The 23,862-nt window shown below is 43.4% G+C and overlaps 1 long non-coding RNA gene across 3 annotated transcripts in view; it reads left to right on the top strand.

The window, feature by feature from the left end:
* Positions 1 to 23,246, top strand: part of LOC146180504 (uncharacterized) — a 75,027-nt gene extending 51,781 nt beyond the window's left edge. For all 3 annotated transcript variants that reach the window (XR_014700370.1, XR_014700371.1, XR_014700369.1), the window contains one exon: positions 23,133 to 23,246. This is a non-coding gene — a long non-coding RNA (uncharacterized LOC146180504). The remainder of the gene's footprint in view (positions 1 to 23,132) is intronic.
* Positions 23,247 to 23,862: the final 616 nt, after the last annotated feature.

Raw genomic sequence — 23,862 nt, 5'->3', positions numbered from 1 at the left:
ACCATTGACAAATATTCAATAAGGAACTCAATCTGCTAAATGTTAATGCCCGCAGTATTGTTAATAAGCCTGAACTATTCGAATTTTTGTCAGTGTTGCGCGAACCGCACTTAATTGCTGGCACAGAAACTTGGTTGCACAACGACGTACAGGACGATGAATTTTTTCCACCCTACTATCATGTCCTCAGGAAAGACCCAAAAACAAGAGGTGGTGGCGTCACCTTGTTAATTAAGAAAAGTTTAACCTACAAACATCTTCATCCCATAGATGACCATGAAAGTGTATGGTGCACATTATTTCTTAAGGATACCGCATTGATAATTGGCGTATTGTACAGGCCCCCTGGTAGCTCTGTTGAACTTTTTCAGAGGACGGATGATTATATTGCCAATAAGCGTACCAGAATAGTACTGTTGGGTGACTTCAACCTGCCAGGTGTAGACAGGGAATTTTGAATCCCAGGAACAGTAGAAAAATTGCATGCCGATTACATGTTAGAAATAATGGCTAAGCATGGTCTAATCAGGTGGTTCTAATCCAGCAACTCGAATGCAAGGTCAGAGCAACGGAATACTGGACTTACTTCTACCAGACGGTATTTTCCAGTACGACGTAACTATAGAGGACGGAATTTCTGATCACAGTTGTGGCAAACATTTGGTTGGATAACAACATTACACGCAACAAAAGGGTAACCGCTTATAACTTTAATCAGGCTGTTGATACCGCAACACTTGACAATTTAGAGTTTGCACTCAACCGAATCCCCAATACTAAAGATGTAGGCACTTTTGTACATATTTTAAAACTGTTGTTCATGACTGTATGGTTCAATTTACGCCCACTAAAATCCGACGAGTAGAAAGACCCAGTCCATGGATAATGCTTAACATAATTCATTGAAAACAAACTAGGGTGTGCACGGCAAAAAATTCCAATAGACCCAGTTCTTATTGCTAAGTTTAGTATGCTGGGGCGAGAGGAGCTACAGAAAGCTAAAAGATTGTATTTTTCTACCACATTACAAGCATATTTGCAAAGTTCTCATAAGTTCTGGCGTTACCAATCCGGCTCTAAACCTGATTTGAATGGTGTTGAGGTGAATGGAAATATCTGCATTACTCCATCCATAATTGCTAACGCGTTTAACAGTTTCTTCAGCTCTGTCTTTGTCCCAAGGCTTGACGATAGCACAGCGGTAGCAATGTATAAGGCCAACACTGATTGTAATAAGGATCAGAACATTATCTCGAAAGAAGGAGTGTTGTCTTTGTTACTAAAGATGGACCCGAAGAAGCCGTCAGGTCCCGACATGATACCTAATGAATTCCTCAGGCATTATTGCGAATGGGTCTCAGAGTTCTTGGTGAAGGTTTTTACTGTATCCCTGCGTGAATGTTCTGTTCCGAGTGATTGGTTGCTTGCGAGGGTTACTCCAGTTCATAAATCGGGTAAAGTTATCCTTTTATATCTATTATATCTACTTGTGCAAACTACTCTATCATGTTGTAGCTAAACATTTAATGGACTTTCTCGAAAATAACAATCTGTTTTACCCCAGGCAACATGGTTTTCGACATCGCTTATCGACAGTAACTCAACTTATTGAATCTGTTCGTACCTTTGCAGCAAAGAAACAGATAGATGTTATTACATTAGACCTACGTAAAGCATTTGACAAAGTGTGTCATGATAAACTGCTTAAAGAAATGCATGCATATGGCATTGATTTGCAGATTATTAACTGGGTACACGCTTACCATTCTGACAGGAAACAATTTGTCGAAATAGCCAGCGAACATTCATTCACCTCTCATGTATCATCCGGTGTATCACAAGGTTCTGTTTTAGGTCCGGTGTTATTTTTAATATACATAACGACATTGCTGAAGATATAGACTGTCATGTGGAAGTGCGGCTGTTCGCACACAATTTTCTCTTGTTTTGCCACGTAAGAACTGATGATGATCAAATGTTGCTGAATTAGTCTGAAAAAAGTCTATGATTGGTGTATGAAATGGAATATGCAAATCAACCCAATGAAATTTGTTGCCATAACCAACAATAAATCTCCCCTGCTGTTTACCTATACTATTAACAACAAATTAACATACTTAGGCATCACAATTACTGAACCTTTAAACTGGGGCATACACATTGATCAGATATTTGGTTCAGCTCAAAGAAACCTTGGCTTCTTAAAACGTAAACTGAAACACTCAACACCTGATGTTAAACTTCAAGCATTGAAAAGTATGGTCTGACCTAAGTTAGAGTATGCAAGTATTATATGGGACCCACATTGCTAGTATCAGATCAATAAACTCGAGAGGGTACAACGATTAGTCTTAAGATCTATAATTTCAGCTTACCAAAAAAACAGTCAGTGACTGCTCTACGCATCCAAGCTTAACTACCTGAACAAGCCACATGTAGAAAAAATAGCGCGCCTCAAGTTTCTTGATATGCTCCATGAAAATACGTTTAACTTAGACTCTACTTTGTATATCCAAACCCCAGGAAGATTATCAGCCCGTACTAATCACTCATTTGCCATCATGCCGTACACACCTAGAATTGGCCAGTTTAAGCACTCGTTCCTTCCGGAAACCATTGTTGAATTTAACAACCTGAACCCCCAACATTTTTTTTATAACACTAGCTCAGCTGAGGCTTTCGAGTAAAAACTAGAATTGTATTTCTTGTAATAATGTTCATGCCTTTCTTCTGTGTTTTCTCTTTATTTCCTACCCTGAAACAGCCCGTAAGGACTTACAGTGTTTTAAATAAATAAATAAAAATAAATGTCAGTGTTGGCCAAGAAAGTGTACCGAAATGAGGGGCTTGTAAATGACACACATATGATTCGTTTGCTTCGTGGGGTTTAGTGTCCCACAGTGACTCAAGCTATGAGAGACGTAGTGAAGGCCTCCAGAAATTTCGACCACTTGGGGTTCTTTAGCATGCACTGACGTCGCACAACACAGGCAGTATTTGACACTTTTGGCAAGTGGTACTCTCCCTCGTCCCCTTCATGGATCACTGCCTTGTCGTGGCGGAGGGGCTTGCGAAACTCAGTCGTGAGCTCTGCTGTGTAGGGCCACCCAAGATAGACAGGTCACGGCAGAGAGTTCTGACAAAATGTGATTCACTGGAGAAGGTAATGGCAACCCACTCCAGTATTTCCTGCCAAGAAAACCCTATGACCAGTCACAGCCAGAAGATCAAATCAGTTGATATTGTCGACCATAAACCCTGACTGCTCATTGGAGGGTCAAATTCTAAAGTTAAAGCTTAGCTACTTTGGTCATCTGATGAGAAGAGAGGAGTCGCTGGAGAAAGATTTGATGTTGAGAAAGGTTGAGGGTCACCGAAGAAGGCAGCGAACGCGATGGTTAGATGGCATCCTCGAGGCGCTGCAGATGAAGTAACGTGATGTTAGAAAGATAGTGAGAGACCGGAAAGCGTGGCGTGATATGGTCCATAGGGTCCCGAAGAGTCACACGACTGAACTACTGAACTGAACTCTCCCTCATAGGGGAGACACAGGACAATTGCCTAATGGAATGTGAACACAGTGTGAGAGTAGGAGCTGTGCAAGAACCCCTCTATGATAACATCAAGACAACCTGTATAGCAGGATAGCTAAATCACTCTTACAATTCCATAGTAAACAACAATTCATTGCGATACAGGTTGGACATAAAAGTTACCAAGTTTTACATGGGTATTCATTCTGATGAAGGAATCGATGATCAAAAGTATGAGTTGTGCTCACACCACAGAAGTGAAGAAAAGCTCTTCAATCACAATACATAAGGGAACATATTTCATTTCCACTATCATCGCCCTCACAAAATGGTGCTTCATAAGGCGCTAGCGTACATTGCATCGGGGGCTTTGCTTTTCGGTTGCATGTTTTTATATTAAAGCAATTGTTTTTATGCAATGTGCTGGTACTACCCATGACTTCATGTACTCCCGCTCGGCCTGCGCCATGTACAGAACGCTGAAAACCATCTCATCTTTATTTGCCGTTGGCTCAGGCTTTTTCAGATAGTAGCATCACAATATTTTACATGACAAACTACAATCCTTCAACATTCAATGCTTTAAGGCTCATGATCTTTTTAAATTGCTTAGTTTTTCTTTAGGTTATTGAGCAGGCTGAGTGCATGGAAACAGTGTGCACAACAGGCTATTTTGCTAAGATTATGTATCATAATATATTAATTGTTTGTACACATTTCCTTGTGGTTGTGCTATGCCGCACTTAACTTCCAAATGGTCAGCATTGAAATATTTGTGTGAATCACAAAATGCCAACAATTGAATGTAATGATTGCAATATGCCAAGTTTGAAAGCATTTTGTTCCAACACATTCCTGCTTACAAAAATTTTAATATTTCGGCAGAGAAATGGCTCGATTGTGGTACAGCAGAACAAAATTGCATACTGTTCGTCACGTCAGCTCTATAAGTGCAGTATCGTCACTTGTCTAGCATCTTAATCTTTGCTTTTTCTGTTAAGTGAAAGCCTCCAACAAAGCCTCCTGGCATGAGGTTTTCAGTGGTTTCCAGCCTCCAGGCAGAGGTTTTCAATACCTTTAATGATTACAGCAGACAAAGTAGGTCACGGTCACAACGCCCAGCACCAATAATTGGTTGTTGATGTATTTATGCACTCTCCTTCGTACCTAATTTCTAATGAAAGTATGTTCTTTGCCCTTGCTAATATCCGAACACTGTGATTTTTTAACTGCATGTGCACTAGCAGCTCATATTGACAATGGTTAACCTATTGAAAGTAGATGGGATGCTACAATTTTAATGGGGTGTTTGGCTGGGTTTAAACGAAACTTCAGGAAAAAAAAGGGGGGGGGGGGGGGGAACATGCCCACCAATATGGTATACAGAGAAATACCGTAAGGCAGTCTTTTAGGCCCCCTTCTTTTTACTCTCTACATTAATGATCTTGTTTCCATAGATTCATCTGCAAAACATTATTTACGCTGATGATACAAGTCTGTTTTTCTCTGTCACTCAGGCATAGAGCTATCCAGTCGGGCTAACATAACCTTCGAAAAAACTGAATGCTGGGCGCGTCAAAACAGTGTAAAACTCACTGACAATAAAACAAAAGCAGTTCTCTTCCATCCCAGAAATAAAGCAATCGAGCTTTATCAATAGTACTCAGTGGCACTAAATTAGAAATTGCTCACTCTGTGAAAACGTTAGGTGTGTACTTTTCAGGGCACATGACATGGGATGTTCACATAGAATATTTAGTCAACAAACTACTACACACAATAGGTTCTGTATGCCGACATTTCCCAGTATTTCCACACACCATTAACATTATGCTTTATAATTCACTCTTTTCGTCAGTTCTGAACTACTCCTTGCTAGTATGGGCAACAACAACAGCAGAAAAACATGCAACAAGAAATATTGCAAAAACTTCTTACCTTGAACATACAGGCCCAATATTTAAGCAGCTAAAAATGGGTAAAGTAACATCTTTGTATACCTACAGGCTTTTGTGATTATATAAACAAGACATCAATAAAAAGGACAACACACTAGCACTCATAGCAGCGCTTCAAGACAGCATAAACATATATGACACCCGTAACCCGGAGCATTGGCACGTTACAGCATGCCAGACGAACTATGTCAAGCAGATGCTTTGCTTCAGTCTTCCTACCATATTAAATCAATAATTTCCTTATAGTGGTCAAGATTTCTCTCTTCCTCCCATTAAACTAATCCGCAAAATGTTTCTATGAATACATATTTTTAAATTAAGTGTTCTATCTTGCAGCGTCTCTGTATTATTTTCATGTATTTTTCCTAATTTACCTTGTGCTTTTTTGTAATCTAATTATTTCTCCATTCATTATTTATTCATTGCGTAAGCGTGACTTCTCTGCTGTTAAATGCCATCACATACAGGGGCAGCCGCCCCGTCGAGCTGCTCTTCGAAGCAGCTTTTTAGCGGCTGCTCCTTTCCTTGTATTAAAGGAAAAATAAAGTATATTATATTATTATTATTATTAACTTGCTGTTTTGTATTTCACAATGTGAAGCATAGTGCACTGAATCTTTCAAGAGGTACCTGTGTAACATTTAGAATATTACAATGCAATTTTATTAAATACATTAAATATTAAATAAAATTACATAAACATGCAACATTCCTATTCAGTGGTCCTTGTTTGGAAATGTTGACGGTTATTATTAAGGCTCTTTGTGTTCACTGATTTCAGTCTACTGCATGATTCCTTTTTTCAGCCATGCCCATGTCATTGTGCAAGTGCATGCAAAATGTTTTCAGCCAGCAGCAAGAGGCTCATGCTAGTTGGTCACTGTCTAATAAGGCCAGTGCCCAGCAAGAATTTGCATGCCTGTTGCTTATGTTGAGTTTTTTTTTTTCAAGAATAATTTTTCTCAGTAATTCCCTCTTGCAAAATAAACTGTTTCCTTCTTTAGTTGCCTTGTTTTCAGCCTCAATAATTTCTCATTACCAAGCCTTTGTGCTGTTCCTAAGCCCTAAATTACATCATTCACATCACAGCTTGCAGCTCGGCGGCCTATGGGTACTCATGTTGTCTGAGCACAACGCAGTGGCCCAGTTTATGGAACTTGACTGTTAGATTTGGAGAACTCTACTTTGATTCTGCCTTGGTGTCTGCGTTTAGATGGTGACTAAACACAAAGCTGGCCATGCACTGGGCAATCTCAGTGTATGTTAAAAAAGGCGCAGTAAGCTTGTGCACATCCAGACTGTGACATTGCTTAAAACTTGACATGCTAAATCCTGTGAACAAAAAAATCATGTTCTCAAAACGTATGAGCAGAGGATGTACAGACAGCACTAAATGGGTGCTTGAATGAAGACATAGTCGGTTTGTTAATTTTCAGTAGGTGAGCGGCGGACCGGTCACCGGGAAGTGTCTGTCATATGAGAACAGGTGAAAGGAAAAATGATAGTGGTATTGATTATTAGAGGTTATGACTTGTGATGACCCACATGTGTACCGAGGACCTGTAATTGCAATTGATTATAAATGAATAAAATGACTTGTAATGACGAAATGTCTAGCAATGACTTGTTACGACTACAATTGATCCATGAGTGCTTTGTATTCCAGCCAAGAGGCAACAAGTCCTGTCATTGACACCGTTCAGTAAGAGTCGCTTAAGCACTTGATGTTTTATGTGTACGCATGTGTATGCCCTGTTCACAAATGTGGAGCATCACCAAATCGTCTGGCAGCTGTTCCATTTTTTGAAGACATGTGCCACACTAAAAGTCCTGTCCGTCAAGCTTACTATATTTAATCAACATCAAGCAACACAGGTAATGAATATACCCCTTGTTAGCTATCAAACTAGACTGTTTTCTGCAGTGCAACACACCACACCTCAATTCCTATTATGTCAAAAGGTAAAAATACGGCCAGAAAAAAACAAATATAATAGCAAGGTTGAGTATTTCCCAATCTTCATACAAAGAACATATCTGTACTAAAGCGGGGGGGGGGGGGGGGGGAATGGTAGCACATCTGTGGCGCACATTGCATAAATAAAGTAATAAAATAAAATGCTGCAATAGCAGCAACTAGTGAAAACGTGGTCTGTGCGTGTCTCTTCCAGATTTTTCCTCACATCCAACTTCATAAAACCTTTCTTGCCATTTGTGCGTTAATTGCAGCGCGAATGTTACTGCAATTCGCGCCAATCGCAGCCCAAATGCTTTGTGAACACAAACACGACCCAAGGACGAAAGTTTGTGCTGATCACGGGTCGTTTACAGTACGGAGTCAGTAAAATGGAGGCATGTAGAGAGCACAGCCACCGACGACCACAGACGTGACACAGGCGTTATCACGCCCACAACTCGTCACTTCGCCACGAGACGTATGCACACGGTGCACAGCGCGCGCCCACACACACACACGCGCACACACACATACGTCGAATAAAATTATACATCACAGCATGCGCGTTGGACGCGGAAGCTCTTCGGCCATTACCGGAGCACGACCTCCTCTAAGGAGGTCGTGCACCGGAGACGCACTTAGTCACAAGGACGATTTCATCGCACGTTCTATTTTTTGTTTTTCTTTTCACTGAATGCTCACTGATTCACGATGTGCTTGGCTGCCTTACTGCGCCGCGAAAGGGGCCCAAATGCTTCGTACGCTTGCAGCCGGATGCCGAAACGCAGAACCAGTGATTTCAACAGTTGCAAAGAAATAGACTGCTGGAGAACGAATGCTGACAGAGGAAAAAACGAACTAGTGAGCGCACAGGCCAAACAGCAAAACACCCGACTGCAATCTTCGTTGCTCACTTCGGCTCGGCCCGTGTTCACCAGAGTAGCTTCCACGAACACCCTCAGCAACCACGTTGGTCAATTTACCTCATGGCACAATCTTAAGTCGCAAAAAAGCAACGGCACGGATCTAGTACAACGCAAGAATGACAATGTTTACATCTCAAAGCTGGGACGGGGCCAGCACATCCCTGCTTTCCCCTATTTCGCTACTTAGGTACCTGCCGTCCTTGTGTCTTAACTAAGACGGCACTAGAGTCGTAATCTTGCAAGCGACTTATTCAAGTCAAGACTGAAGCCCAGTCTTGGCTCCAGTCTTAAGCAGCCATGCTAGCGGCCTATCCTTAAGACTCCAGTTAAGTCTGGACTTAGCTAAGACAGTCTTAAGATCGTTTGTGCAAGCGGGCCCTGAACTGGTCAAAGTATTACAAGATCTGCAGAGCGGGCAGTCAGAGATACTTGGCGAGCTTAAAACCATAAATGCAAAACTATGTGACCATGATAAAACCTTCGAAGACCTGAAAACCAGACTAGAGAAAATTGAAACAGAGTTCATGCCTCTACCGTCCTTGAATTCAGAGTTGAGCGATATGCAGTCGGCAACAAATGAGTGCGTGGCCCAGGTATCTGCCCTGTCCGCCCGCGTTGTAGATGCTGAAAATAGGTCCCGCCGCAACAATCTAGTATTTTACGGTTTGATGGATAGCCCAAATGAATCTTGCTCAGAAAGCGAGAAGCTAATCATTGACCACTGTCATCAGTTTCTTGACGTTGACTTGCAGTCACGTGATATTGAACGTGCTCACAGATTGGGTACTTACTCAAATGGCAAACGCAGGCCGATCATTGTCAAGTTTGTCCATTACAAGGACAAAGATAAGTATTTTCTTTGTGCAAAAATTTTAAGGGAACGAATTACAGTGTCAGTGAAGACTTCTCGCCTGAAACGCGTCTTGCTCGGAAAAAGCTGTATCAGTTTGCAAAGGATCACTACTATAAAATTAAACTACGACACGACAAACTGATCGCGAACAGCATGACATTCATTTATGATCATATCGCACAAAAAGTGGTTGAAAAATCATAGCGCGAAGTGCAAGTACAATGCAAATTTCCCAATGTTAGTCATTCCCCGATAAATTTTTTGTACACTAATATCCGCAGTATTATACCAAAACGTGATGAAATTTGCAGCCTCATATCTTCTTCTTCTTGTGATTTGCTGCTTCTTACAGAAACATGGCTTAATTCATCAATAACTGACCTCGAGATTTTGCCTTCATTCCCTCATTTCGACGTTTTTCGCAAAGATAGATCTGGAAATACACGGGGCGGCGGTGTTCTTATCGCAGCTAGCCCATCATTGCGCTGCACACCGGTCAGTGTTCCTACCCCCCCAGAAATGGTTTGGATTTGTTGTAATGCTACCTTTCCGCGCCTGCTAATTGGTGTTTGTTACCGCCCTCCATCTAATGACGACTCCTTTATATCTTTATTTCATGACTCACTGCAAGCGTTAACGACTATGTATCATAATACCCCCGTCGTTATTTTTGGTGATTTTAATTATCCTTCCATAAACTGGATCAATCCCGTTTCTACCATGTCAAAGTGCAACAGTGAAAGTGAATTCGTGAACACGTGCATGGCTTTCGGTCTAACGCAGCTTGTCAATGAGCCCACTCGTATTACACAGCACTCGTCTAATATTCTTGACCTAATTTTAACAACACATGCCGATATCTGTTCTTCGCTTACTTTTCTTCCCTCCCCTAGCGATCACGCTGTAATCAATGGCTCGCTCCACTGCAGCTTGGTCAGGAACAAAAAAACTAAGAAAAACCTAACACTATATGATAAAGGTGACTACACAAGAATGAATTCTGAGCTACAATCTTTTTGCGACACTTTTGCAGCCACTTATCAAGAGAGGCCTGTTGACGTTAACTGGCAACTTTTTAAAAACGAAATGCTCCGTCTAATCGCAAAGTACATCCCCACTATCACAATAATAGAGAGCGCGCAGTCGCCATGGTTTAACTCGGCACTAAAACGTTTAAACAATAAGAAAAAAAGACTTTTCCGATCTGCTAAGCGTTCAGGCAATGCCTCTGCATGGGATAAGTATTTCTGCGCAGCTAAAGAGTATAAAAGTCAATTACACTCCTCTAAACAAAATTTTTTTGATAACACTCTGCCATCTATGTTGCGTAATGACCCCAAAAGGTTTTGGAACGCAATCAGTCCTTCCGTCTCAACCAACATTTCTTTGCTTTGTAGTGACGGCAGCAATGCACAAGATCACGAAGTCGCTGACATGCTGAATAACACTTTTTGTGCTGTTTTCACTAAAGAGACTTCTGTCGACCTCCCTTCGCCACCAGAACATGCTCATCCACAAATGTATCCTCTAACTATTGTCCCGAACGGAATTTCTAATATCATTGATAAACTAAAGAATTCATCCTCGGCGGGAACCGACGGCATTAATGCTAAGGTGCTTAAGAACACTAAACATGTCAGTAGCCTTGTTTTATCGCTCATTTTTCAGCAGTCGCTAAGCACTGGTACCATTCCCATGGACTGGAGGATCGGGAAGGTCGTTCCTCTCTTCAAGAAAGGTAATCGCTCGTCACCCAGCAACTACAGACCAATATCCCTCACCTGTGTTTGCTCAAAAATTATGGAACATGTTATTTATTCCCAGGTTGCAACATCCCTTTCATCCGTTGGCTATTTCCATCCTAATCAACACGGCTTCCGTCAAGGCTATTCGTGTGAATCTCAGCTTGCTCTTTTCCTTCACGATATTCACACGAACCTCGACCTTAACATACCCACAGACTCCTTTTTTTTAGATTTCGAAAAAGCCTTCGATAAAGTCCCACATCGCCATTTGCTGCTTAAACTATCTACCCTTAATTTAGACCCTTGTGTACTGAATTGGGTCCATAATTTTCTAACAAATCGTCTCCAGTTTGTTGTCGCCAACTCCCATTCATCTACCCTTTCCGAAGTCCGGTCAGGCGTTCCTCAAGGTACTGTACTTGGCCCTTTACTTTTTCTAATTTATATTAATGACCTGCCAAATTGCATAACATCTAACATACGGCTGTTTGCTGATGACTGTGTAATATACCGCACCATAAATAACCAATCTGACATCGCTATCCTACAGAATGATCTGCTTAACGTGCAAGAATGGTGCGACACCTGGCTTATGAAATTAAATGTTAATAAACCGTTTCATGTCTCTTTCCACCGTCGGCGTAACTACTTACCTTCTACCTATCATCTTTACGATTTTCCTATAACTCAAACTGACACTATCAAATATCTAGGCATTCATATCTCCAGTGACCTATCCTGGTCCAGTCATATTTCTCATATAACCAACTCCGCTTGTCGCGTTCTTGACTACTTACGCCGCAACATTTCATTAGCTCCCTCTTCTGTCAAACTAATTGCTTACACCTCGCTTGTCAGACCCAAACCTGAGTACGCTCAAGCTATATTCGATCCTCACCAAACTAATCTGATCAATTTACTGGAATCTACTCAAAATCGAGCTTCACGTTTCATTCTTTCAGATTACTCCTATCGCACCAATGTTACCGTACTAAAATCCAAACTTGAACTTCACAATCTAGCTTTACGCAGGAAACTAGCTCGCCTTTCTCTTTATCATAAGTTTTATCACAGCTTGCCACCTAACAACGTGTTCATCCGTCCAGCCCATTGGTCATCTCGTCATCTCCACTCCAATGCCGTCTACCCCCAGCGCGCCCATACGATAACATTCCAAAAGCCATTTTTTCTCCGCACCGCCCTGGATTGGAACGACCTTCCGACCACATTGCCTCACTAACCGACATTCATCATTTCAAGACTGCCATCGAAAGACATTTTTTATTGTAACCGCCGTACTTCAAGCCCACCCCTCATGTAATACCCCTTAAATGGGGCCTTTGAGGATTGAATAAATAAATAAATAAATAAATAAAATAAAAAAGACTCCCTCGCTGTGAATGAAACAACGCGAAGTTATAATGGTCGCCCAAAGACCGCTGAACTTCGGGACGACGCAAGAGCGTGGATTTCGGTAGGCTGCGGAGCACACACGTTAGCTCTGAGACGTCTTCGAAAATACGCGCACGCTTTAACGTATTTCTTTTGGCAAAGTATATAAGAAATTTCACTCACATATTTAATTAATGGATGTTCTGTGTTCTCGGATTATCGCAGATCTATGACTCAGCTGTAACCCCTCCCAGTGTTATCTATTAAACCACATATTTTGCCTGCTCCGCGAAAGCACGCAGACCGTTTTGATGTGTGTGACAGCTCTATTTGAAACGTGAAGTTGAAGTGTGAAGTTGGGAAGTGAGGTGTGATGTTGAGCCGACGCCAAAGTTTAAAACGTCTGCCGCCCGCCGTAATGCATGAATAACGTCAGTACGAACAGACCAGCTAGTTGAATACTTTTCTCGTGAAAGCATCTGTACCGTCAATAAAAGTTTAGCTGCATACAGCTGATTTTATGTCATTACGCTAAAGAGGCAGGTATAAAAACAGCGTCTGCTATCTGTCTGCTACGTGTTCAAAGTGGAGAACGAGCGCTCGCATGAAAGGCGTGAGAATATGGCTTTGCGTCGCGCGACGCTGGTAATATTTTTTCGTTAATGAATCAAGAGGAAGATGGTAGCGCATGCATTTTGTACATTTTAAATATTTCTGAGAATTTTGAAAGGCACGTCCGCATTTCACTGCGCATGAAATGAAATAGCAGACGCTTCTTGCTTGTCCAACACGTTAGCTATGTGCATGCATGCATTACTGAGCGTGTCTGAGCACGTACTGAAAGGTGGAACACGCGGTCATAACCTCGGCGGTCTTCGAAAAGCGTCGCAAAATACGCCTAGGCTATGAACTTGACAGATGAAATATATTTTACGAATCCGAAATCAATGGAGCACAAACACATATATGGTTGAAAATGGCGAGACGAGGCACCTTTCCACACGCGCGCGAAATAAGTAAACAGTGACTGGTAAAACCATCAGAGATAAAGTGCATTGCGGAAAAGTCGAAAAGAAGAGCTGTGCTACCTTCCTGGTCAAATAAACTTCGCATGAAGCACCGTGGTTCTTCTAGCCCATGTAAAAATGGCGGCACATGGTTCCCCATATCACCTCTCCGTCGTCTGCTAACTGCGTGAGCGAAGCCAGCGCCGTAAACACAAAATTGTCCTGACGAGTCTGGGAGCCAGCGAGCCGCCCGAAAACACTCATCCAGAGAAATATGGACACATTCTAGCAGCAACCGGAAGTGGGCGAAGCGACCCTAGAAACAGCGAACCGCTGGCTCACGTTCGAGCCACCCTCTGGCAGCCCGCGTGCTGCCAGATGTGGTTAAAAGAAGAAGTCTACTGTTGGGCGAGTCAGTGCATTGCAATCACGTACTAGCGCACACGAACATGGGCAAGAAACGCGAGGACAACAACAGTGCTAGCTTCCAGCTGATTGTTCAGTGAAACAAAGTGCGCATTAAATACACTGAACGAAATGTCACCATCACGTGGCCAGCAGATAGAACTTCAATTGCTTGGCCGTTATTAAAACGGGTGATGTGTTCACAGGATCCACCCGCTTTGCTAATCAACTCGGCCGGCTCTAATAAACGCTTTGCACCTATGCTTCTTCATATAGGATGTACACCGGAATGGGGCGCCGGCACAGAGAACAGAAAGGTTGGCTACAGAGCAAGGAGACGGTGATTACAAGTGATGAACGAAGTGCAACTTGAAGGTGGTTATACAAGAAGACGAAGGTGGCTGACATCAAGAGGAGGGGAAAATAGAGCAGTGGTAATTGACTTCAGCAACACGTCGATTAGCTTAAAAATTTTCAAAACGCAGCAACGTTAGCATGGTGCTCTCGGTACCCGAGAAGTTGGGAAAATAGTCAAAAGGACTAACTCAAAAGTTAAATCTATGATGAAACATCGGCGTCTATTTTTAGCTAATTCTTCTGGGTTACTGTATCATATTCCCCTCTCATGCGGTTCCATTTATATGTCTAACTCGCCAATGTGTGAATAAAAGTTTATTAGTGAACAGGAGGAATGCGGGCAATTACAGTTATAATAATGACCCCTTCAGACCCCTTCGGTGCTAGTTTTACAGTAGAGTTTATTTGAAACAACGCTTTGTAGACAAACTATGAGACAATTTCTTTACCTCTATTGGTGTTATCAGGAAGAGGTATTTTTACCCAAAAGTGCTGCGTCCCAAGGTCACAAATACCACATCAACTTACTATCATCCATCCGACGCCCCTGGCAAAGCCCCCTTCCTCACCCAGTTGAGGGAAAGCATTTTATTCAGTACGAAGGTCCTACCCAAACAATGGCCGCTACTCGCGATAAACGCTGTCAGGGGGTGTTTTCCTCTCTTCGGAAGAGGAGCTCAGTTCGCTCCAATCGCGCCCACGGAGGACACGAGGTAGGAGACCGGTTTCTTCGGTGCCGAATCCGAAATGAGCAGGAGAGCTTGGCGCGATGGCGCGCACTACTTGCGTCGCTTGGGCTTTGGAGCCACCGGCAGCCTGGCGTGCGGCAGTGCTCTAGGCACGGCTGTGGCTTGGCTGGCCAGGATTTCCACTCCCCCGTCATCGTCGCGCGTCCACTAGCTACCACGTCCGTCTCCCTTTTATACCCTCCCCCGAGGCACAGTCGCTCCCCCTTCGTTGCCACGTGGATGGCCGGCTTGCTATAGACAGGGACATTGGATAAGATGGAGTCTAAAGAGGGAAAACAAGAATGCGTTTCTCACAAACCCACTGTGTAGTAGTGGTTTGCGCGCTCGGCTGGGGATCAGAATGATAGGTGTTCGTTCCCAGCGGAGAAAAAATTTAAGTGCCAGTGCGCAGGACACTTTCAGTGCACAGAATGTGATCACGCTACTCATTCGCCAATAAAGGCTTTCGCATTTAAACCGGGTGCACAAAACTCGTTTCAGTGACGGCCAAAGAATTGACGTTTTTGTCCGCGGACACGTGTTGTAGGCACCCTTATCGTATGAAGTCATGGTATAAGGCGTATATAATCTGCACTTTGTGTCATTAAATTATCAGTTGGAAGGTAGTCCTTCTGTTGTCCATGTCTCCCTTGTCCATCTTCGGATGCGCAAGTATGTGAAGGCCGCTCATTTATTTAGTCTTAACTAAATGTAAATAATTTCAACATTAAAAGAGCAATTAAAGTATCTTTGTAAACAATATAAAAAACAGTCGCGAGTTTGATCAAGTAAAGTATGCACATAATCATTGCGAAATAGATTCTTGTACTAGCTGATCACTGGCGTACTTTATTGCAAACTGGCTTCACTAATCAAAGCAATATTCGTGCTTGGTAGGCTTTGTTGTCCATGCATAATGGTTCATGCTGTAGCCTTCAGGGCCACTAGACAGAAAGCCTTAGACTGACGAAGAGGGTCAAAAAATTAATTTTTGTCTTTGCATATTTCCAGCATTACTGTCATGCATAAACCCTATCTCTAAAGAGGAGAACAGGTCCACAGACTCCCAAGCTACGTCATGCTGCAAAATTGAGTACGACCGGGTGAAGAAAACGGCAGTAATGACATGGTACGTCTCTACTAAACCATTTAGAACCCTTCACACCACGGCCCGGAAAATAGCGGGCAGGCTAATATTTGTCTTCGGAGCCTAAGCATATCATGAAAGTGTCAAGAATTGAGTTCAGTTGGACAGCGCAGCTTTATGCATAATTGGGACCGCAGTTCCTAGACGGTTGTTGCTGGCCGGCACGCCCTTTTCGCTGGAGCTGTCTGCGCTTTCTGCATGCGCAACAGGCCATCTGCCACCTGTGATAATTGGCAGCAGGGCTAAACGCCACACATAACGGTGGGCAAATCGCTGAATGGGGCGGTGAAATCCTTCCTCAATGACCCCTCCCCCCCCTCTCCCGCAGCACTTATGGGAGAAAGAAGGGAATAGCGTAAGACGGAACGGGCGTTTCTGACTCTTGGGCTGAGCGGCAAGATCGAAGGAATGCACACCTCAATGTGGCATCGGCGCAATGGGCAAACAGGGGGGCAGTCATGGCAGAAGGTAGTGATGACTACGGATGATCACTGCGCAGCATGGGGGTGGTATTGCAAGAAGCCAAAGATAGCCAATGAGAGGGGGTAATTTTATGGGTAGACCTTGGGTTTGCGACCCACAGCAAGGCAAAAATTAAAGGCGGCGAAGGGGATGAGTTCCGCGGTTAAGGAAAGGAGCAGAAGGGAAGTTGAAAGTGCAAGCTGTAAAGTGGCATAGGAGGATGCGGCGGTGAGCATGCGGCGCATTATGGGCTAAGAATTACAAGCCTGCCTCTGCAATTTGCAAAATGAAAGGTCGTGTGCGCTACAGACATGGAGAGTTAGAGATAAAATAGATTTGTACAAAATTTGGCAGCTGCTAATGGGAGGCAAAAGCGAAATGGGTATTGAACACGGGGGTTTTGGATCTTGGGTCAGGCTTGGAACTCCTAAGGCATGCAGCGCCTAATAACTTGGTTAAAGTGGGGCATTGTACTTATGTTGGATGGTTTTTCGCATAATCTGGGAGCTTATGAACGTAAGCAATACATGTGGGAGATCATGCCTGAGATTATGTATGTGACGTAATAGACGCACAAATTAAGAAAGTATATATTAGCCATTGGAAAAGTGCATTAGCTCGAACGGAAATCGTAAACGGGAACCGCTTACGGGAGCCATTGGTGCGGTTGTGTTATACTCTTAAAGGGACACAATCATGAAAATTGTCTGCGGCGAACCTTTATTGCGCACAAGAGAAAGGGGCGGCAAGACCCACGTGCCTCTTGAGGCTCTATTAAATAACAGGGCAGAGGCGCCGACCTGTGTTTTCCTCGAGCCTTATTGAGAACAATCGAGAAATGCGTACGACCTGTGAGTGCGAGTTGAGCGATTTTTATGTGGCAAAAATATAAAGTTGGACCTAACTGCACGCATATTGAAACAAGTCTCTGTTTTAAACTTGCATATCACAAAAAAAAAAAGCTGATGAGTTGCAACCATATTTGTCTTACGAAGTATCTTATAATATCCGGCCGCTTTTTATGTTTTCTTAAAAAGCTTGTTGAGCACTTAGAGTAAATGACGGAGTATTTAAAGCATGAACACTTCAGCGCCTGGCTCTAATACTAACTGTACTACCCCCATTCTTCTTCTACCAATATGAACCACATATCAGGAACCAGCAGCTAGAGCAGGCTGAACCATAGCATAATATGATCAAACTCTATTTCGAGCGGCCGTTTGCTACAACAAAAATATGCAAAGAGAAGGAAAAAACAAAAACCTGATTTTTTTGGCGTCTAACAATTATGTGAAGCAATTTGAAATAATTTAATTGTATTGTGATCACATACAACGGAACGTGTCTTATCATCAGGCGTGTTGCAGGGCTTTGCTTTTTATCTTTCTCCATTCGCACAAGTAATTAGGACCGCCATAAAAAAGAAGTGATGTAAATATCAGACAATAATTGTGTGGCAACAGTCCAGTGTTGTGAGACTCTTTTTAATGCTGACGAGAAAAGGCTGCCTTTCTGTTCAGTAGCGAAATATTTCTCTCAAGCGTTGCCCAGCACTTCAAGAACGTATTTAAGTCCGCCATAGAAGGTCTATTGCTGAATGTTTGGTCACACTTGTGAGACAATTGTACGTACCTGTGAGATACTATTGTGAACATATTGTTACATCGCAATGACAGCTAAGTATTGCTTTAAATTATTGTGCTGCGTCTTAAGCAAGTTCTCAAGTTTGCATAAAATCAACGTGAAATCAAGAGTTGTTGAAATCATCTTACATGCGTCCCGAGGGAGGATCTAGGGATAAATGGATGATTATGGTGCAAGCGTAGCACCTTTTTGTGGAGAAAGGCATTCTTGTGAAGAATTTTCGGTACGTAATTGATGTCGTATGCAATAAATGAGATTGCGCCAAATACGAAATTATTTGTTCTTGACAAACAGTTTAGGCAGAAATATTGCGGGTAGCAATTATCTTTAATGCTTGCACCGAAATGTCAGCATCCAGATAAGCAACGAGTTTCACGAGCTCACTCAGCAAGGATGGCGCCACAATGCCACATGCATGCCTGCCTGCCTGCGGCTGCCTGGCTGGCTGGCCGTCTGGCCGGCTGGCTGGCCGAGTGGCCGGCCGGCTGGCTGCTGGCTGGCTGGCTGGCTGGCTGGCTGGAACTATATCAATTAAGGTCATGCTGTTCGGCCTCTGTAACGATCTTGAGACTTTCAAACCCGTGATGAACTCGCTCTTCCCTGGCTCCAAGTGGACGGCGTGTTTATGTTAATTAGATAATTTTTTCTCTTCCAAGCTCACAAACCACCTTCACCGATTTTCTACGACCCTGGCCGTCTTCCGCTGCGTCGGTTTTCAAGTGAACGACAAGTAATGCAGCTTCTTCGGCCACCAGATGAAAATCATGGGCCAATTAGTTCAGCCTAATGGGCCCCACAACCACTTGCAGTACCGACTGAGCCGTTTTCTTACGTTTGTCTCGGGGCGCTTAAGCCACTTCCTACGTCGACTTCCGGGAACCAAAATATTGCCGTGCTGGCCGTATACGACACCTGGCATGCCATAACCAGAGCTATCCTCATCAGCTGTCCCTCCGACGTTGCAGACTTTCTTCTGCATTGCCATCATGCATATTCCTTCGTGGCGCTCCTTCCCAGTCGGGAAAAACTACAGAAAATTTTCTGATGTTACGGCAGAATTTCTGTGCGGTTTTTGACGGGAAACCTGTTGTGACAACAGAACATTCTATAGTAACATCAGAAATTTCTATAGTTACAACAGAAAAGCGCTACAGAACTACAAGCAACAGAAATATACTACAGAAAAGTATTACAGAACTACAGAAAAATTTGACGGTTACAACAGAACTACAGGATATTTTGTCGTATTTTTGACACAGTTCTGCAGTTTTTTTCGACTGCGAATTGTCAGCTGCGCACCGATCGCGGTCGCTTTTTTGTCTCAAGTGGCTCATGACCTTGTCCGCTCATGCTATACCCGCCACAAGTCCACAACGGCCTATCTAAAAACGAACGGTCTTACTGAGCGCCTTAAAGGAGGCATAACATTTCAGCAAAAACTGACTATTTTATTGCACCCCACACACCTTAGATTATATTTCCTCCAATTTTGATCCCATTCGGTCCAGTATTGAAATTAAATTTTTTCTTATTTCAAAGGCACCGTTCTGGTTAATGGCAACTAGTGGCCGCTGACATCACAACGACATATCATCCCTTTGTCGTCTTCCATTCGCTCTTTCGGCTGCCCTCTTGCATACACATCGTGGACTGTGGTCACTGAGATCTTTTTTGTTCACAAAAAATTATTTGCATATTCTCTTCTTTTTTCTTTGAGAAGCACTCACTCTAATATGGGGCCTTAGTAATCTTGGGACTTGTTTTGGGCTTCTAGATGATTTGAAGGAAGCCAAAATCGATGGGCTGATGCTGTAATATTTAAGCATACTACGAGAAGCATACGATGTGTGACACAAAAAAAGACGAGACTGGTCAAGTAAATTACTGCACTTACAGAACCATATCTCTGCAACAATATCATCTTCTAAGTAGTCGGTTTCAGCATTCACACACTTCTGCATCTGGTGCTGCCACTGCCGGTAACAGTTTTGGAACGAGGGTTTTGGAAGGCCCTTAAGGAGAGTCTCCGTTTGTGACAGAACCTCTTCAAATGAGGAAATAAAAAAAAGTAGCATGGAGCCAAATCAAGTGAATAAGGAGGATGCGTCATCACAGTAATGTTTTTGCTGGCCAGAAACTGCTTGACCGAGGCGTGTGCGTGGGTGCATTATCCTGGTGCAACAGCCATCCATTACTCCACAACTGTGACATTTTTTTCCAAATTTTTTCACGATGTTTTTTTAGTACTTGAATGTAGTAGTGTTGATTAAGAGTCTCACCACTGCGAAATTCTACTTTTGTTTTGAAGCTACACACTTAGTCTCGTTTCTTTTGTGTCATACCTCGTATTATCCGTACGTCATCAGAGAGCTTGTTTTAAAACAAGCTCTCCCGCATATAAAAAGATACATGTCCAACGATTCCTTCCGCTGTGTGCGCCGTGAAAGGGGGGAGTGATTAACGTTGTGTTGCTGATTGCTCAGCTATCGCCCTTCGCTCTTTCGGTCGAAAAACTGAGAGGAAGACCTAAGCAAGCATACGTTGACGAGACATCAGAAGAGGAGACAAAACTTTTGAACGAAGTGGTGCCTCTTGACTTGCTGTTACAAGCACGTGTTAGTCAAAATTGGTTATTTTCTGCTGGTAAAGCATATTTGCAAAAATATGTTTCCGGCCACGGCCAGCGCCAGAAAGCATGCGCCGACGCCTACACTTCAGCTCCGTCATCGCAAAACCCAACGCAATTCGAATGGGCTTCACTAACCGCACCAAAACAAGGGCCTTCAATCCGCCGCCGTCTCCGTCTCCGTCTCCCCCGCAGCCGCGCGACTGCGACCGACTCCCGAAATTAACCTTAAGTTTTTTTAGTAATTGCCCAGAAAATGAGTCATGAGTGCTTCAGTGTGAATATACACCGTTTAATATTTTGTGTGAGAGCTAAACTGCCACTGGAATACGCCGACTCGCAAATGACGCCTGCGCCCCCAGCGTGTTTGTTTACATAGCTTTTGTATATGACTGGATGTATGCTGCTCGTTCGCATGGCATAAAACGCAAGCTGAGCTTGTAATACCAAAATTATTCTCTTCTTTTCACATCAGCTGCACCTTTGTTTGTTTACAAAGTGCAAAAACGCTGCAAGAAGCGCCGTGGACGTTGCGTCCCCTGCCTGCGCCGGGTATCTACAAGCGACGCCGAAAGCTGCCGGCTTAGCTCGCCAGACATGGTCACATCGACGCTTCCCGCTTAATGTGCACATCCATTGTGATCTAAACAGTCGTCGATTTGGGGTGAATAGTACTAGTACTAGAACTACACTCAACGGTCACACATGCAGCCACTAAAGTTTGTGAATGCGTATACACCGTAATCGCAAAAACTCTACACCCGAACCCCGAGTACTCGCGTTAGGCCTACGCGTCGCGGAACGTGTCGGCAGTTCGGCGTCGACAGATATTTCTGGCCAAGTTCATTGCTAATAAGAAGGAGAACATATAATGTGTAGCTGCTTCTTTTCCTTTTTTTAAGACGGTTAAGCTGGAGACAAGCACAGCTGCTCAGGCCGTTAGGTCATCGGTTATCAAGTTCTCGCTCAGCCTCAGATAGGGCGACCGTTCGCTGATCAGATTCGTCGGCGTCGCGGGGCCGGAAACCTCACACTAGGGCTGTAGGCGACCGTTGGTCGTGAGTGTGACCCGCTGAGTGTGACCTTGCCTTATGTTTAAGAAAACAAACCGTACTCTGTGTCACTTTTGTACACTAACATTTTCATCAAGTACTTCTGCATGGGGACGATGCCTATGTCAATCGTTCGCAAAAGAAAGAGAGACATGTGCTTTTATATTGCCACCTGCATTGCAGAACGTCATACGAGCATTTCAAAATGGCAGTCATTTTCGGTGGGAGGAGTTTCCCGATTCCGATTTCTTTCCAGTTTTTCCAAATAAGCATCGCGCGCTAGGATCTAAAGCTTTGTGAGTAGAATCACGGACTTGAACGTGGTTCACAGAAGTATAAAACGGCAGCAAATCGAACGACGTTGTCACTGCCCCTTTAATCGCTCTGACCGACATGTGAATTCTTGTATCCTACCAACATCTTGACTTGGGCGTCTCTTAAGTTTTCGAACGTCATCATCCCTTATCATTCGCAGCCGATCTATACGCACTATAGGGCGAAGACCTCTCCCACATTCCTCCAATTATACCCCGGGCCTCTGCTTGCTGCATTCACTTCATCCCTGCGAACTTTTTAATCTCATCCGTCCACCTTATTTTCTGTCGCCCCCTACTACGCTTTCCTTCCTTGTAATCCAATTTGTTACCCTTAGCGACCGTTGCTTTTCATAACCATCGCCTATAACTCCTCACAACACGATACCGCAGGATACTCTTCCATTTTTTCTGCCGCGACAGTTCATTCCCTTTCCACACATTACTGCCTCTTGCCGATTCTTTCTTCACTCTGATGCCATCGTCCTCGCTGATTCTGCCCACCGTATTGCTCGCGTCTGGCTTGGCGAGTCTCAGCGCTCCTGAAAGCACTGTTACTACCTTCAGCAACGTGATGCCCACTACCCTTCTGCCTCCCTCACACTCACTGTCTCCCAGTCCGACGTGTGGACATGTGCGAGGAACTTCGTCGTTACGTTGACCCTTATCCCTTCTTGCGGCAACTCACGAACGTGACCTACGAGATCATGCCTCTGCAGCTCAAGTATCCTTCCGCAACCCCTCTTCTTCAAAGAGGGGTTGCGCAGTATTAGCATAAGACGCAGTATAAAGACTGCAGTATAAGTTGCCAATGCACACAAGTGTCGATAATTTCATTTTTATTGAACATTGAGCTCTGCGATTCCCAAAACACATTTTGCAACATACTGAGGCCTTTCGCAACCCCGTGTTCCTAGCAGTGCTTGTGTAAAGGTTAATTTGTTTTTGTGACTAATATGTTGATATGTGAGATATATGTGCCTCTAATCTGCACGTAAATTGTTCTGTGGAACTGTTTTAATGCAGGTGCCCTCTTTTAGCAAGTCTTGTGGGCTCTGGATGCACTTTAATCAGCCGAGGAGAAAAGAACTCAAGATTTCCGGAATGTTGCAAGGAGTATCTGTGCCCTCCTGCAAAACGTAAGCTCCTATAAACGTGCTCAAAAGTACTGCGATTTGCCTTTCATTAAATGTGAAACGTGGCAGTGTGTAAAAGTGCGTTTAAGAAATATTATAACCAAACACTACAGGAAAATTTTCTTAAGATACAGATTTAATGTCAGCTTTCCTAAAAGAAACATTCTATTCTGTTGCTGTTTTTATGTTTTTTTTCTATCATATCACAGGTTTCTTAAGTTTACGGCAAAAAGAAAATTGTTCTGAAATAAGCAAAAGCAGCCCGTTTACCATGTTTTCTGTTGATACATATTCTGTCACCTCGAAGGTTTTTGCTTGTAACTGACAGATGTCGGCGCTTACAAAGCTGGAAACAGTGAACACAGACACAGGATAATACAGAGGGAGCACACAAATAACACCGCGTATGCATCGCCGGTCTTGTGCTGCGTCTGTCGTTCCTGTTACACGCTTTTTTATGATTTAAGGTAATGTTTAGAGCATAAGCCTTACTAGCCCATTGCGCAAATATCTCTTTTTGATGTCATCAAGACTACATGCCATCAACAAAGGTGACTTCACTACAGCTATTGCCAAAGCGATCAAGACGGCGAGTTGGAAGACAGCATTCGCAACAAATG

Source organism: Amblyomma maculatum, chromosome 8 (assembly GCF_055883805.1).
Source record: "Amblyomma maculatum isolate TAMU_Amacu chromosome 8, ASM5588380v1, whole genome shotgun sequence".
NCBI classification, from domain to species: Eukaryota; Metazoa; Arthropoda; class Arachnida; order Ixodida; family Ixodidae; genus Amblyomma; species Amblyomma maculatum.
Note: the sequence above shows the minus strand (reverse complement) of the source record. Positions and strands in the feature narration are given on the sequence as shown.